We start from the raw sequence: 15,922 nt of genomic DNA, 5'->3' as shown, positions 1-15,922 counted from the left end.
GCTGTCACCACCTTGAAATTCTTAATAATTTCATTTTGCACTGGGTCCCACAGATCATGTAGCCAGTCTTGGAGATGTGGGGCTGGCAAGACCTAGCCTTCAGAGAAAAGAAAGTTCAGACTAGACTCTCACCTGGGCTTTAAACTTCTCTTTCTCTGCCCAAGTACTCTCAATGCCAGAACAAAGTAGCCTCGTACTGGCTAACCTGAGTCTAAGGGAAGAGCAGGGAACAGCTCTCCCCAGCGGAGGCATTTCCTTGAAGGTTCAAATTTATCCTAAGAAAAAACCCAAAACATACTTGCATTCTGTTCTATGAAATATCTATTAGGTACATTTTTAAAATAAGATAGACTTTCCCCCCAAAAAGCAATCCTTAAGTAGCATTGATGCTTCAAAAAGATATACCCTTATTATCACTTGGATATGAAGTCCTTCTGGCCCCCAGATAATCTCAAATGCCATAGCACAACATGGCATAGCACAGCATGTCCCGGAGAGGAGAGAGGAAACTCCAATTCAGCAAAAACCCACCCACGGATTGCAGCTTCCTCCCTCCCCTCACATGGTTCCCCATAGCCTTTGCTGGCACATTGTGTAACTCATGGCATCTGGCTCCTTTCTTTCTGCCCTTCCTCCTTTCCCTCTTCTTAGGAAGTCATGTTTAGTTGCTAGAATACTGCCCTAAAATAGGCTTGCATTTCCATTCCCAGTCCAGGGTGTGCTCATAGCCAGTCTAGGTGGTTCCAAGAGGCCTCTGGGCTCCTGGTTGCTCTGCTCCCTGGGCTCTGCCACCTCCCAGTTTCCATGCCTCCTCCCTGCTCTGGACACACGACCCGCTCGCTGGTGGTGGGGGCTGGCACGGCCAGCACTTGGCATCTGCAATGTGAACCCTAACGATGATGAGAACCTCCAGGCTCTCCCTTGCCTCTCAGCTTTGCACACACAATAACGTCTTCCTAAAATGACAGATTTCCATCTGTCCCCGGGGCCCAGTGTAGACGCCACTTCCTCTGGGAATCCTTCCTTGACATACTCCTCTCCCCTACTCACCACCAAGATGAAGCTAGTCTTCCCATGCTACTCCTTCTTTTCCTTGTAGGAATACTTACCACACTGTACTTACTACACTCTGGTTAATTTACCTGTATCCCCAGCTAAACCCTAAGCATGATCGGGTCAGGGACATGCTTGCCTTGTTCTCTAGTATATTCCCAAAACCTGAGAGCCCCAGAAACGTTGTTGAATGCTGCTGAAGTTTGAGAATTGTTAAGTGATTTTTATTTATTATATCACAACAATCCTAAAAGGAAAGGATTAGTGTTCTCGTTTAACACTTGAGGAAAGTAAGGCTCAGAGAGGTTGAGTGAGTTTCCCAAGATCACACAATTGCCAAGCTGTCAGACTTTAAAGTCCATGTGTTTCATTCCATGTTCCAGAATTCAATCAGAGAAGCAGAACCACTGGGAGTGAATATAGACTAAGGGATTTGTTTTAAGGATTAGATCTTATGCAATTGTGGGAGCTCATTAAAAGTTCTGTGATACGGCTTCTGCACCTGGTGCTTGGGTCTGCAGTCTGCAGGGAAGATAGTTGGCAGGGAAAGATGGACATGAAGTTGGAGAAGGTAAAGACAAACTAGAGCCTGTGGGGATGAACTGGGCCTCCAGACAGACTGGAACCCAGGATGGTATCTCCCCACCTCCAGGCCTACCACTTCCACATGAGGATCACTTTGAAGAACAGCGGCACCTTAGTCAGGAATAAATACATACCTGGCCTGGGGGTCGCGGCAGCTGAAGGAGGCAATCTGGCAGGATCTATAAGAGCTGGTGGACCCAGCTGCTGCCCCATGCCTCTCAGGTGAGCCAGCAGAGAAGCAACAATGTGTGTGAGCTACAGTGGCTCTAGTGCCCTGGACTGACCTTCTGAGCATGAAAAGAATAGGCACTTAACTCCTACCTTCCAAATCTTGGACAAAGCTTCTGTGTGACCCAATCAATCCACAACCATGCAGGGAAAAAAATTCAGGGAAACCCAGTTCCAGTTTAGCTAAATCAACACAATATAAATCTATTTCCCTTTCCCTCCTACTTGCTTTACTGTTACAAACTACAAAATAAGATTTCCATTCCCTGAAATCCAAGATTTATAACACTAACATATAACATAATGTAGTATATTAATTATTTCCTACCTTTTTCAATACCCTGTTGGCGTGCATTGGGCGAATGAAGATATACCTTAATGGTATATCTTCTTGAAGCGTCAATGCTACTTTATATTAATTATTTACCACCCTTCAAGAGCTATCTTTTTCTACACAGCAGTTATTCACCTTCTTTTAGAACATGCACCTTAATTTCCCTCTGAGGAACCAGCCCTGCCTCCACTCTTAGTCAATATGGTTTAGGAGTGGCTGTCTGCCCCCTCACTCCAGGCATGAGCCCGTGAACAAGGCCCAAGCACACTGCATCCTCTGGCCTCAGAGGGTGGCTCAGGCACAGGTGCATAATCTCCATTCACCCAATGCAAGCCAACAAGACCTAGCTGACGCTTTGATTTGACTTCGAGGGAAGCAGACTCTTTCTTCCAGGTCTTGACCTGGAGAGGAGAGGCTGTCTGAGAATGGAGCAAACACAGTGAATGCAATGCCAGGATCTGAAATGAGAGAAACCAGGTCTGGGTGCTATCATTTGAGTTCCTGAACATGCCGTTCTGAAGCCAGCCTCACCTGCAGTTTTCCATTGCTGTGCCTCAACTGTGTTCACTTACTTGTGCACCACCAGCATGATCCATAATTCAGCAACCTAATATACCTTCCTTGAACACTTACTGCAAAACCTCCATTGATAATAGCAACATTTACTGAATGCCAGACACATTGTTGAGTGCTTTATGTGGACAATCTCATTTAACCCTCGCAACATCCTTATGAGGTAGGTGCTACCAATTATCCACATTTCTAAAGAAGAAACTGAAGCTTACAGGAGTTAATGCCAGGAAGAGGATGAAGGTGGTAAGTGGTGAATTCCTGATTACAACTTTAAACACCGAACCACAGTCATGTTGGCACTCAGAATTTGAATCCTTATCTACTGGGCTCCAGAATCTGTACTTTTTAATTTATTTACTTATTTCTGAGACAGGGTTTTGCTCTGTTGCTTAGACTAAAGTGCTGTGGCACAATCACGGCTTACGGCAACCTTGACCTTCTGGGCTCAAGCGATCCTCTTGCCTCAGCCCCCTGAGTAGCTGGGACCACAGGTATGTGGTCCAACTAATTTTTGTATTGTTTGTAGAGATGAGATTTCACCATGTTAGCTAGGCTGGTCTTGAACTTCTAGACTCAAGTGATCCACCCACCTCAGCCTCCCAAAGTGCTGGGATTACAGGTGTGAGTCCAGAATCTGTACTTCTAACAAAAAAAAAAAGTTTCTAATACATGCAAAATACTTGATAGGCCTGATGGAGGATAAAGGAATAAAGTCTATTTTGTGTCTTCAGGGAGCTTACCATTTAGTGGAGGAAATATGTATTCCCACAGATAACTGTGGGGCACCAAGTTCTGAGTACTTTTACCTCCACTCCAATCTGCCACTGGCTACTGAGCAATGGTCCAAGGTTTGAGCATCATATTTAGCCACAGTATATATTGGCATGTTTACTGGGTTGTGTGGCAGCAATAAATGGCCCGTGAACCAAAAGATGCAGGATTCTAGCAAGACTTTTTACTTCTGGAGCAATTCCAGGCTTCCAAGTCCTTACTGAATTACCCTTCATTGCAATTTATCTTATTACGGAGATGATGAGAGTCTAATCATTGAGACTATTTATTCCTAACTTTGTAGCTATATGCAGGCAACCAAGCTTCATTCTGACTGGGGGTTACACTAAATTGGATTTTAAAACCCAGTTCTGCAGTTCAAGAGAGATGATAAATGGAGTACAGGGACCTCCTCCCTACCCTCCCCCCAAAACCCCAAAGCCTTCCCAACTCCCTATATACTCTAAAAGACAGACCCTAGAAACTGAAAAACACATAATCTGATGGGCTGATCAATAATGCATTAGTTTTATTACCTGAATATCTTGGGGTTATTTTTTCATGCCAGTCTCTTATGTCAAAAATTCTCATTTCCCTAATGCCTACCCCCTCAGGCCCTCATCTCTCTTCCATCTTCCTCACGAATGATAATTTAAGGTCATAAAACAGATAGTTTCAATATGAACTTTCAATATAAACTCCAAAAAATAAATTGTTAGCAGTATTTATCTGATCCCCATATTCTAGCTATTACAGTCAGATAATAAAATCCAGGGTGCTCAAGGCAACAGATTAAGGGGACAATTAGAAAACTTAAGTTTCAATGTTGCTGTTGACTCTGGTAAGGCAAAACTAAAATAACTCATCTATAGCCTGAATGTCATTCCCAATAGGAGTCAGATAAAAGCCTATCTTGGCAAAGCCGGAGGTCCTTAAGGTTTGGGTCTTGTTTGTTAGACTATTTTGGAACTTGAGAGTTTGCTTTAGGATGGGGAACAGCTATTAGAGCTGTTTGGTGAGTGGGGATGCTAGAAATGGGTTGAAATTATGACATTAGTATAAATTTTTATAAAAATCGAATTTCCAGACTGGGCAACATAGCAAGACCTTGTCTCTACTAAAAACAAACAAACAAACAAACAAAAAAAGCTGGCCATGGTGGCATACACCTGTAGTCCCAGCTACTTTGGGGGCTGAGGCAGTAGGAGCCCTTAAGCCTGGGAAGTCAAGGCTGCAGTCAGCCCTGATTGTGCAACTGCACTCCAGCCTGGGCAACAGAACAAGACCCTGTCAAAAATAATAATAATAATATAGATAAAATAGTCATTATATAAAATTTATTTATTTATTTATTTATTTATTTTGAGACAGAGTCTCACTCTGTTGCCCAGGCTGGAGTGCAATGGCACAATCTTGGCTCACTGCAAACTCTGCCTCCCAGGTTCAAGTGATTCTCCTGCCTCAGCCTCCTGAGTACCTGGGATTACAGGTGCATGCCACCACGCCTGGCTATTTTTCATATTTTTAGTAGAGATGCAGTTTTGCCATGTTGGCTAGACTGGTCTTGAACTCCTGACCTCAGGTGATGTATGCATCTTGGCTTCCCAAAGTGGTGGGATTACAAGCATGAGCCATTGCATCCAGCCTCAAGATTATTTCTAATGTGTGCAAAGATATACGATAAAAACTACCTGAATATGTAAAATAAAACATACTATTTCCTCTGCCTGGATTTTCTATTTCTTCATCCTTCAAGTTTCAGCTTAAACAAATCCATCTTCTGGAAGCTTTTTTGACCTCCACTTAACCCCATTTCAACTCAATGAGCACCTTCTGTGCTCTTGGATGCAGGTTTCTGATGACTTTGGAGGTTGTGCCACTGGAATAGAGGGGAAAACTGCTAGGACTTTCATGGAGAGCTTATGTGTTCAAGAATATTGAGCAGAACAGGAGTTACTTTCATGGACTGAGCAAATAGAAGACCAAAATAATATTTTTATGATTTTTTGCTTAAAACGTTGCTTATTCTTTGTGTTTTTCAGAGTCAATAAAATTTTTTTATTTGGAGATATTTATAGCTTTTAACAACTGAGTAAAATATACTCCAGTGAGCACAATTTGGAGCACATTTCTTTCTCTCTACCTTATTTCTCTATAATTTGGAAACTGTAAGTATACTTAATTTACGGTAACATAGCTATTTGCATACGTTCAGTAAGCATCTGTTTTCTTTTGTAACAGGACACTATTAGAGACACTAGTTATTTTTCCAAGGCTTTGACTGGAATGACATGTTTTCAGACTTTTCAGACTGCTTTGAGGAATTGGGGTTGAGCTCTAGAGCCGATAAAAACCCCTTGGAAAAACTGGCCACCTTGTTTTTACAAGGTTCCTAACCCGTGGTAAGTAAAAATGTCCCTTTCTGATAGGCCTAGGAATCCCAAGTTATTTTGGTACCTCTAGAAAAGAGGAATTCATTCAATTCATACAGGTATCTGCAGGCACAATGAAATCTTTGGCTGGGCTCGAGATGATTTTAAAAGGTCTAATCTGAGATTCCTTATGAAAAAAAAGATCCAGCAAAGCCAATTTTTAAAAAAGATCTATATAACAAATAGTTATTCATGCTATGTTTTATGCAAACAATTAGGCCTAGTATAAATAAGACTAAAGCTTATTTTGCAAATAAATTGGTCCCGCTATGATTTGTCTTTGGTAAAAATGGAAAACTGGAGAGAGAAAAAATATGTCTCAAAAAAAACCTATAGCATGCCTGTTATTAGATTCTAGCCTTGGCTGGGCACAGTGGCTCACACCTGTAATCCCAACATTTTGAGAGGCCAAGGCAGGAGGATGAATCACTTAAGCCCAGAAGTTCGAGACCAGCCTGGGCAACATAGGGAGACCCCATCTCTACAAAAATTTATTTAAAAATTAGCTGGGTGTGGTGGTACACACCTGTAGTCTCAGCTACTTAGGAGGCTGAGGTGGCAGGTTCACTTGAGCCCCAGAGGTCAAGGCTTCAGTGAGCTCTGATCATGCCACTGCACTCCAGCCTGGGCAACAGAGTGAGACCCTGCCTAAAAAAAAGAAAAGAAAAGAAAAATTCTAGCCTTGTCCATTGTTTTTGAGCCTATATTAATGACTCATATCTGATTGGTTCTTGGGGATATTCACCTGAATCCCTCAAGGCTTCAGCTCAGTTCTGCAAGGACTCCTGAAGCTAAGACTTTCACACCTTACATTAGGTCTCTTGTAGTTTACTGTTCTCTTAAGTGCTATACTAACGATGTGGATAAGAATACTAATGTTACACCACGGAATACTATGCAGCCATAAAAAAGGATGAGTTCATGTCCTTTGTAGGGACATGGATGAAGCTGGAAACCATCATTCTCAGCAAACTATCGTGAGGACAGAAAACCAAACACTGCATGTTCTCACTCACAGGTGGGAATTGAACAATGAGAACACTTGGACACAGGAAGGGGAACATCACACAAATAGGGCCTGTCATGGGGCGAGGGTGTGGTGGGGAGGGATAGCGTTAGGAGATATACCTAATGTAAATGACGAGTTAACAGGTGCTGCACACCAACATGGCACATGTATACATATGTAACAAACCTGCATGTTGTGCACATGTACCCCAGAACTTAAAGTATAATAATAAAAAATAAAATAAAAAAATAAAGTGTTATCAGTTTAAACGAGTATTAATTTAAAAAAGAATACTAATGTTTTTATTATACCAACACTGGGGACCCAACAAGGCACCTGGGAATATATACAGAAAACTGCAAAATGGTTTCACTCCTCTTCCCCTGGGGGCAACCCTTGCCCCAACTATACCCCTGTCAACAGGAAGAAGTTAGAGCCGCTGTCAGCCTTTTCCCACCTCCCCAGCTCACACCTCAGGACTGAGGTGTGCTGAAGCACAAGGGAGGGAACTGAAACCGTCTTTGCAAAGATTATGACAGCAAGAAAAGTCTAACATGACTGACTCCATCTTGCTTCCAGTCTCACAGGCTGCTGTCCTTGCTCATTCCTGGGGGCAGACCGAGCTAACCATCAGAGGGATTTAGTTTATAGTTTCACCTGGAAGCAAGGATGATAATAGTCCCTCCCTAAAACTAATCTCCTCTTTGCCCAGAGAGTGAAAACTAATGAAAGGGCACAAGATTAGGGTTATTGGAGGGGCCTGAATTCTGCTAAAATATAGGTATAATTTCATAATCCCTTACTGCTCAGGAGTCATGTGGCCAAAGGTCACAAGATTTGTGACTTTCCCAATTGCTCCTATAGATAACATCACTATTGTAGAGCTTAAGATTGGTCTTTTGAGATGTTTTTCAGGTTTCTGTATTCTGGCCATCAACTGATCCTACCTGGACTCATGACTCATGACTCAACTGGTCCTGTGGCCGCCACCCAGAGGCAGACTCAGCTCTTGAGGACAGTTTTCCACACCCCTGTGATTTCTTTCCCAACTAATCAGCAATACCCATTACCTAGCCCCTTGCCCACCAAACTATCTTTAAAAATCCTAACCTCTGAGTTCTCAGAAAGACTGATTTGAGTGGTAACTCCAGTCTTTCTGCTCTGCTGCCTTGTCATTTCTTTACTGCAATTAAAAAAAAAGAAAAAAAGAAAAAACAAGATGAAGGAGTCAGGCATGGTGGTGTCTTATGCCTATCATGCCTGTATTTTGGGAGGCTGAGCTGGGAAGATGACTTGAAGCCAAGAGTTTGAGACCATCCTGCACAACAAAGTGAGGCCTCATATCTACAAAAAATAAATTAGCTGGGTGTTGTGGCATGTGCCTGTAGTCCCAACTGCTTGGAAGGCTGAGATGGGAGGACTGCTTGAGCCCAGAAGTTCAATGCTTCAGTGAGCTATGATTATACCACTGCACTCCAGCCTGGGCAACAGAGCAAGAACCTGTCTCTAAAAAGAAAAAAAAGTAAGCACGTTCTGATAGTATGTCTCATAATATCCTGTAATTTTCTTTTTGTAATATGCATCAAAATGGTAACAGAGTGACCGCTTATCTCTGTATCGTCTTTCCCAATACAATATGAACTCTATCAAAGTGAGGACTATGCTTCTCTTTTACACCATGGTATTCACAGTGCTTAGCATATTATTAGATGTTCATTAAATAATTGTTAACAGAAGGAATGAATGAACCAGTTAATCATGAGTCATGAGGAGACAAAAGAATTTGTTTGGCTATTGTCTGAGTATATTTATAATTTAACTTTCCAGAGGTCATTGTTGAATAGATATGATACATGCTGTTTTCAAAAGGGTCATTAAAAAGTAAATGATTAGAGGAACTTACAAATTATTAACTATCTTCAAACAGTCTCTTTGTCACTCTGCTATATATACATTTTTCCCTTCTTCCCACACTCCCCGCCCTTTCTTTCTGCTACAGGTGCAGAGTATTAACAAAGATGACAAATTCTTTCTCAAATATACAGTTTTTTAAATCTAAAAATAGTTTTCTCGACATTTGAAACAAAGCTAGAAAAGAAATAAATTTCAGTAAGTATATTGTTTCCTAAAGAAACAAGAGTATGACTTTCATCTGTTATGTCAGATTGTTTGATATCACAAAATCCAGATTAAATGCAGCTAAATAGGACTGCCTTTGCTTTGGAAATCGGCCTTATTAGAGCCAAGAAGTTTTCTTGCAAATCTATAATATAAACAAAGTATAGTAGGAGAAGTTAGCATTACTTTTGCACTCAAAGATCATGAGTTGAAGAGAAAAAGTCACTGTTGTAACAATTGCTTTGTAATTGTAAATTATCACAAATTTATCATTGATAAAGATCTATTCTACTATTGGAAATATGTTGGAAGGAGCTGTGATGTGGAAATAAATAAGATAAATGTAAACATACTATCTGTTGTTCCCTTTCTATCTTGTTCATCTTCACTAGATGGTAATAGTAATAAAAATGAATTCTGCTTGGGACTTATAAAGCATTTATAACATGCCAGGCACTGTTTGTTCTAAACTCATTGTCTATGTTAACTCATTTAATATATGCACTGTAAGGTCACCATAATCCTCTAAGATCAATACCATGAGTTAGCCCATTTTACACAGAAGGACATGAATGCACCAAGAGATGCAGTGGCTTGCTCAGGGCACACAGTAAGTGACAGAGCTGGGGTTTAAAGTAAGATGGTGTGGTTCTACAGACCTTGCTTTTAATAATTTACTATTTCAGTTATTACATATAATCTATTGACGCTCTATTCTTCCTAAAATAACACTTATAAATCAGGAAGCATGCACTGAGCACTGACCTAGATGCCATGGGGGAAACAAAAAATTGTACCATTTGATGCTTCACTCACTCTGTTTGGGGTATCTTCCTGAACTGAAATTAATTTCAAATGTTTAGATTTTTCCTGACATTGTTTCTCAGCTGATGTGTTAGAACATACTGGAGTGTCAAACTTTGATCTGATTACACTTTAATTTTGCTTCACCAACAGTAGATGGAATGTGAAGCTAAGAAGGTCATTTTAGGCAGTACAGAATGTGGCACAAACCACTAAGGGATAAGACACAAGAGGCAGGAAGTAATATCATGCCAGCACCTCAAGAAAGATCATAGGTTTCTTTGAACATATGAAATTCTTTAGTGGAGATTTTTGGCTCTTGTAGAATGTAAGCTACCCAAGGGCAGAGATTTGTTCTGTCTTGTTTACAGTTGTATTCCCTAGGAGCTACTGCAGTGCCTGACACAGAGTAAACAATAAGTAATTGATAAGGAAATGAATGAATAATTAAAAATCAGAGAGTGGGGCAAAGCAGAAATAGGTTTACTCTCACAGTGACATAGTGCCAACGAGGGACAATAGTGTAATAATGGTGCATGATTTTGTAGTCGCTGCTGTGTATTTTTATATTCTGCCTAAAGTGTGCTTTTTGATTATTTAGATAGCATTTTTTCAATTCTTTTCTTTCTTTGTGCCGTGAAAAATTCTAGGATTCAGAAATTTATCATGAATATAAGTGTGTATACAAATCCTTTCTAAATCTCTCAAAGGAAAGCTAATGTATTTACAGTTGCACGTCCAAAATAAAAGAACTGCTCTGTTTGGTTTTTGATAGACAACTTGCATAACAAACAGAAAACACAGTCACAATTTCTAGAGAAATGCTTATTAAAAAGACATACAGTTCTAAAAAACAAAGTCTACTAATAAAAAAATAAAGGAACAGTTTTTAAAAGATGCACAGCCCAGACTACAGAGTCCTTGTTTTAAACAGAGAGTGTTTGAGTTGAGATATATTCTTTAAATCTCTGAGTCCCACTGTTTAGACATCACCCTGTGGTAGTTTAGGGAAAGGATTGCCTTGGACCTTAACAAAAACCATCTAGCTTTTCACTAACAATTTTCTTATCTCTAGCTATAAATAGCAATCTTTCATTCTGAAGAATTGCAAGGTCACTTTCTTTTTTTATTTTTATCAAAAACAAGCAAATCCAATTTTGCTGGGGGTACTGATCTGAGTTGGGGGAGCTAGTTTGAAGGAGGTAGGTTTAGTACTGGGGGAGATCCCAGCTTAAGATAAATACCTAAACTCCCTCAGATACATGAGAAGCAGCAGACAATAGAAAGAATCATTGAGCAGCATTAGTATAAGGCATTATATTCTACATGTGAAATTTCAAGAAAATGTGTCTTTAAGGCCGAGGCAGGCAGATCACTTGAGGCCAGGAGTTTGAGACCAGCCTGGGCAACATGGTGAGACCCCTATCTACAAAAAATAGCCATGTGTGGTGGTATACACCTGCAGTCCCAGCTACCCGGGAGGCTCAGGTGGGAGGATTACTTAAGCCTGGGAGGTTAAGGCTACAGTGAGCTGTGATCACACCACTGCACTCCAGCCTGGGCAACAGAGCCAAACCCTGTCTCAAAAAAAAAAAAAAATCAGCAATACCTGGTACAAAATGTAGTAAGTGTAAGCTATTGTTATTGACAGTTGTAACAGCAGAATAAACAGAGGAATAGGTGCTGTTTAAATGTTTGATGAATTGATGAGTTGGTGTGGAGTTAAAATAATAATAGGTGACATTTATATTTTACTTTATGAGGTACTGTTTTAAGCACTGTTGCATATATTATTTCATTTAATAACCCTATGAGGTAAATACTATGATTTTCCCAATTTTATAGACAAGATTTTATAGATGAGAAAACAGAAGCTGAGGGGAGTTAAGTGATTTGCTCAAGTTTAGATAGTCATGGAATTGGGATTTGAACTTTGTTTACCTGTATCCACATAGTAAGTACTCATTATATAGACATTTGCTAGGAGATGGATCCTTAGTAGGAAATTTTTTTTTTTTTTTTTTTTTTTTTTTAGCAAATGCCCTTTCCCCTTACTTTTTCTTAATGCACCTCCTTGAGGTTCAGATTTTCTTGACATTAGAGTAGTAACATCTATTAAGGTTTACACTTGGCTAAGAAGAGTTAGAAGACCACCTAACTGTTTTCAATAAGCTTTACTTTCTTCTAAAATCTAAGCCAATGTGTTTTTGACACTGAAATGCAACAGTCAAGTAAAGTTATCACTTCACCCACAAAGTCCCTGAAACAGGAAACACAGCATTCAGCAACATTTTTCTAAATGTGGACTTAAGAAATGTGTGGACTTAAGAAAACAACTACCAACTACTAAAAACAGTAATTAAACTACCTTAACTATTAAAACTCTCTCATACACATACACACACTCATGCAAACATATGTTAGCAACAACAACAAAACAGCAACAAAAAGCTGTAGGAAAGCACAAATAAACAGAAAGACATGCCGTGTTCATGGATTAAAAGATTTAATATTGTTAAAAGTGCCATACTAGCCAAAATAAACATATTTAATGCAATCCCTCTCAAAATCCCAATGGTATTCCTTTGCAGAAACAGAAAAAGAAATTCTAAACTTCAGATGGAATCTCAAAGGACCCAAAGTAACCAAAGTAATCTTGAGAAAGAAAAACAAAGCTGGAGGCATCAGACTTTCTGACTTCAAAACATATTACAAAGCTACAAAAATCAAAACAGCCTCGGCTGGGTGCAGTGGCTCACACCTGTAATCCCAGCACTTTGGGAGGCCGAGGTGGGTGGATCACCTGAGGTCAGGATTTCACGATCAGCCTGACCTATATGGTGAAACCCCATCTGTACTAAAAATACAAAAATTAGCTGGGCATGGTGGCATGCACCTATAGTCCCACCTACTTGGGAGGCTGTGACAGGAGACTTGCTTAAACCCTCCCAGCTACTTGGAAGGCTGTAACAGGAAACCGACTTAAACCTGGGAGGCAGAGGTTGCAGTGAGCCGAGATCACGCCACTGCACTCCAGCCTGGGCAACAGAGCAAGGCTACATCTCAAAAAATAAATAAAATAAATAAATAAACAAATAATACAAAAAGTAAAAAATAAAACCAGCTTCGCCGTCCCCGGTATCAGTACTAGATGCCAGTAGCACACACCCCTAGTCATGGCAATCAAAAATGTCTCAAGATAGTGCCAAATGTCTTCTGAGGGCAATACTGCCCCCCGTTAGGAGCCACTGATCTAACCAATCTGCTATTGTTTGACACTTGGGTTGTATCTACTTTGTCACAATTTAAAGCAGCAGCACCTATGAAGCTCCCAACATATACATATACATATATATATATATATATATATACTCAGCACATCTTCAAATTACTTCTGTAGCACAAAAATAGACAAATTGACCAATGGAACAGAAATAAGCCAGTCACAAAAAGACAAATATTGCATGATTCCACTTACATTAGGAATCTAAACTAGTCAGACTCTTAGAAAGAATGGTGGTAGCCAGGAGCAGGAGAGACAGGGAAAAGGTGAGTTGTTGTTCAATGGGTATAGAGTTTCAGTTTTGCAAGGTTTGAAAAAGTTCTAGAGCTCTATTGCACAACAGTGTGCATAGAGTTAACACACTGCACTGCACACTTAGAAACAGTTAAGATGGTAATTTTATACGTTTTATGCCACAATAATTTTAAAAATATAGAAAGGACATGATCTCAGAACTTTTATAATAAAGAACAAATTGCAACCCAATTCCAACATGTTAAGGTGTTCTCTTCTTGTTTCAATGAGAGCTGCTAAAAGTCTCAGTGTCTCATCTAAGCAAGAGGAACCTCACAGTGCCAAATCCCCCAGCCCTTCTCATTTGGATGATGGTTCTACTCAAACATTTGGAGACCAAAGCCCGAGTTGGTAATAAGAAGGATGTGTTGCTTGGCCTGGTGTTCTGGACATATATATTTCAGGAGAACCTTTGGTAGGTAGGGATTAAGGATTGGAATCATAGGTCCTAACAGAACAATGTCTTCACACAATTAACACATAGTTCACACACTAGATGAAAATAAATTCCAAGTGGATTAAAAATATAAATCTGGGGGAGGGAGAGAGGGATGAACAGGAAGAGCACAGGGGATCATCAGGGCCATGAAATTATTCTGTATGATACTGCAATGTTGGCTACATGCCATTTTACATTAGTCAAAACTCATAGCATATGCAACGTAAACTATAGATTTAGTTAATAATAATGTATCAATATTGGCTCATCAATTTTAACAGATGTGACACACTAATGCAAGATATTAATAATAGGGGAAACTGTGTATGTGGGTAAGGCAGGAAAAGGGCATATGGGAACCCTATACTTTCTGTTCAATTTTTCTGCAAATCTCAAACTGCTCTAAAAAAATTTAATTTTAAAAAATGAGATGAAAGAAGAAAAAGTAAATGAAAAAATAAAACTACCAAAGAAATAAAAATAGAAGAAAATATAAATTATTTTATAATTTAAGAATAAACTGTAAGAATATGTCAAAAACTATGAATCCAGAAGGAAAAGACTAATACACAACCAGAAAAATGAGCAAAAGCTATTAATAGACTATTTTTTTTAAAGAAGAACAATAAATGTTCAATAAGACTATGAGAGACTGGGCGCAGTGGCTCACTCCTGTAATCCCAGCACTTTGGGAAGCCGAGGCGGGCGGATCACGAGGTCAGGAGATCGAGAGCATCCTGGCTAACACGGTGAAACCCTGACTCCACTAAAAAAAAATACAAAAAAAATTAGCTGGACGTGGTGGCGGGCGCCTGTAGTCCCAGCTTCTTGGGAGGCTGAGGCAGGAGAATGGCGTGAACCCAAGAGGCGGAGCTTGCCCTGAGAGGAGATCGCGCCACTGCCCTCCAGCCTGGGAGACAGAGCGAGACTCAGTCTCAAAAAAAAAAAAAAAAAAACTATGAGAGAAATGTTCAGTCACATTAAAACTAAAACTTAAAATTATGAGATTTCATTTTTATCTATGAAACTGGCAAATTTTTTAAAAGAGATAATAGTAACCATGAGAGGCCAAACAGGCATGTTCACACATCACCGGTAAGGACTGTAAATTGGAATGACCTTTGGTCAGAAAAAATTTTCCAAAACTTGGAAAGCAAAATATGATTGCATAATTTGTTTTCATGTTAGGCATTGCCTAACCAGTCCATCTATGGTGAATTGAATCCTGACTCGTTATTATGGATTTGCACATTTTACAACTGCAAATTCAAATGTTAGCTTGTAGAAAAATGGTGAGATGCTATATTTTTGTCCAGTGGAGATATAATTTCTGTCCTGCACAGATGGAAATAATTTCTGCTCTGTAAAGATAGCACCAAACGTTATGGTTTATCACCCTGTAAAACATTAATCAGATTTATATCTAATTTAGCAATAATGTAGAATGATTTTAGTATTCTCTTTTTTATATATTTATGCACATATGTATATAGGATGTATATTTATATATGTATATCATATATAGTACATATATACATAATATACATATGTATATAGGTATGTGTACACAATACATATACTATATGTATATAATACTATAAGTATATACATATGTATATATTATGTATACATGTATATGCATCATATACATTATGGGATGTATATATACATATATACATAACATATACATATGTATATATTATAGATATATGTACATGATATATATACATAGATATATGTACATGGTAAATGTATATACACAGATACATATGTATACATATATAGATATTATGTCCATATCTATGTATATACTTATAGATATACATACATAATATCTATGTATATACTTACAGATATATTTATATATCTATGTATATACTTACAGATATATGTACATAATATCTATGTATATATAGTTATATATACACATAATATATGTATATACACATATAAATAGAAATACATAATATATGTACACATATAGATATGTGTGTGTGTG

This window comes from Macaca fascicularis, chromosome 11 (genome assembly GCF_037993035.2).
Source record: "Macaca fascicularis isolate 582-1 chromosome 11, T2T-MFA8v1.1".
Classification (NCBI taxonomy): Eukaryota; Metazoa; Chordata; class Mammalia; order Primates; family Cercopithecidae; genus Macaca; species Macaca fascicularis.
This window is presented reverse-complemented; position numbering follows the sequence as displayed.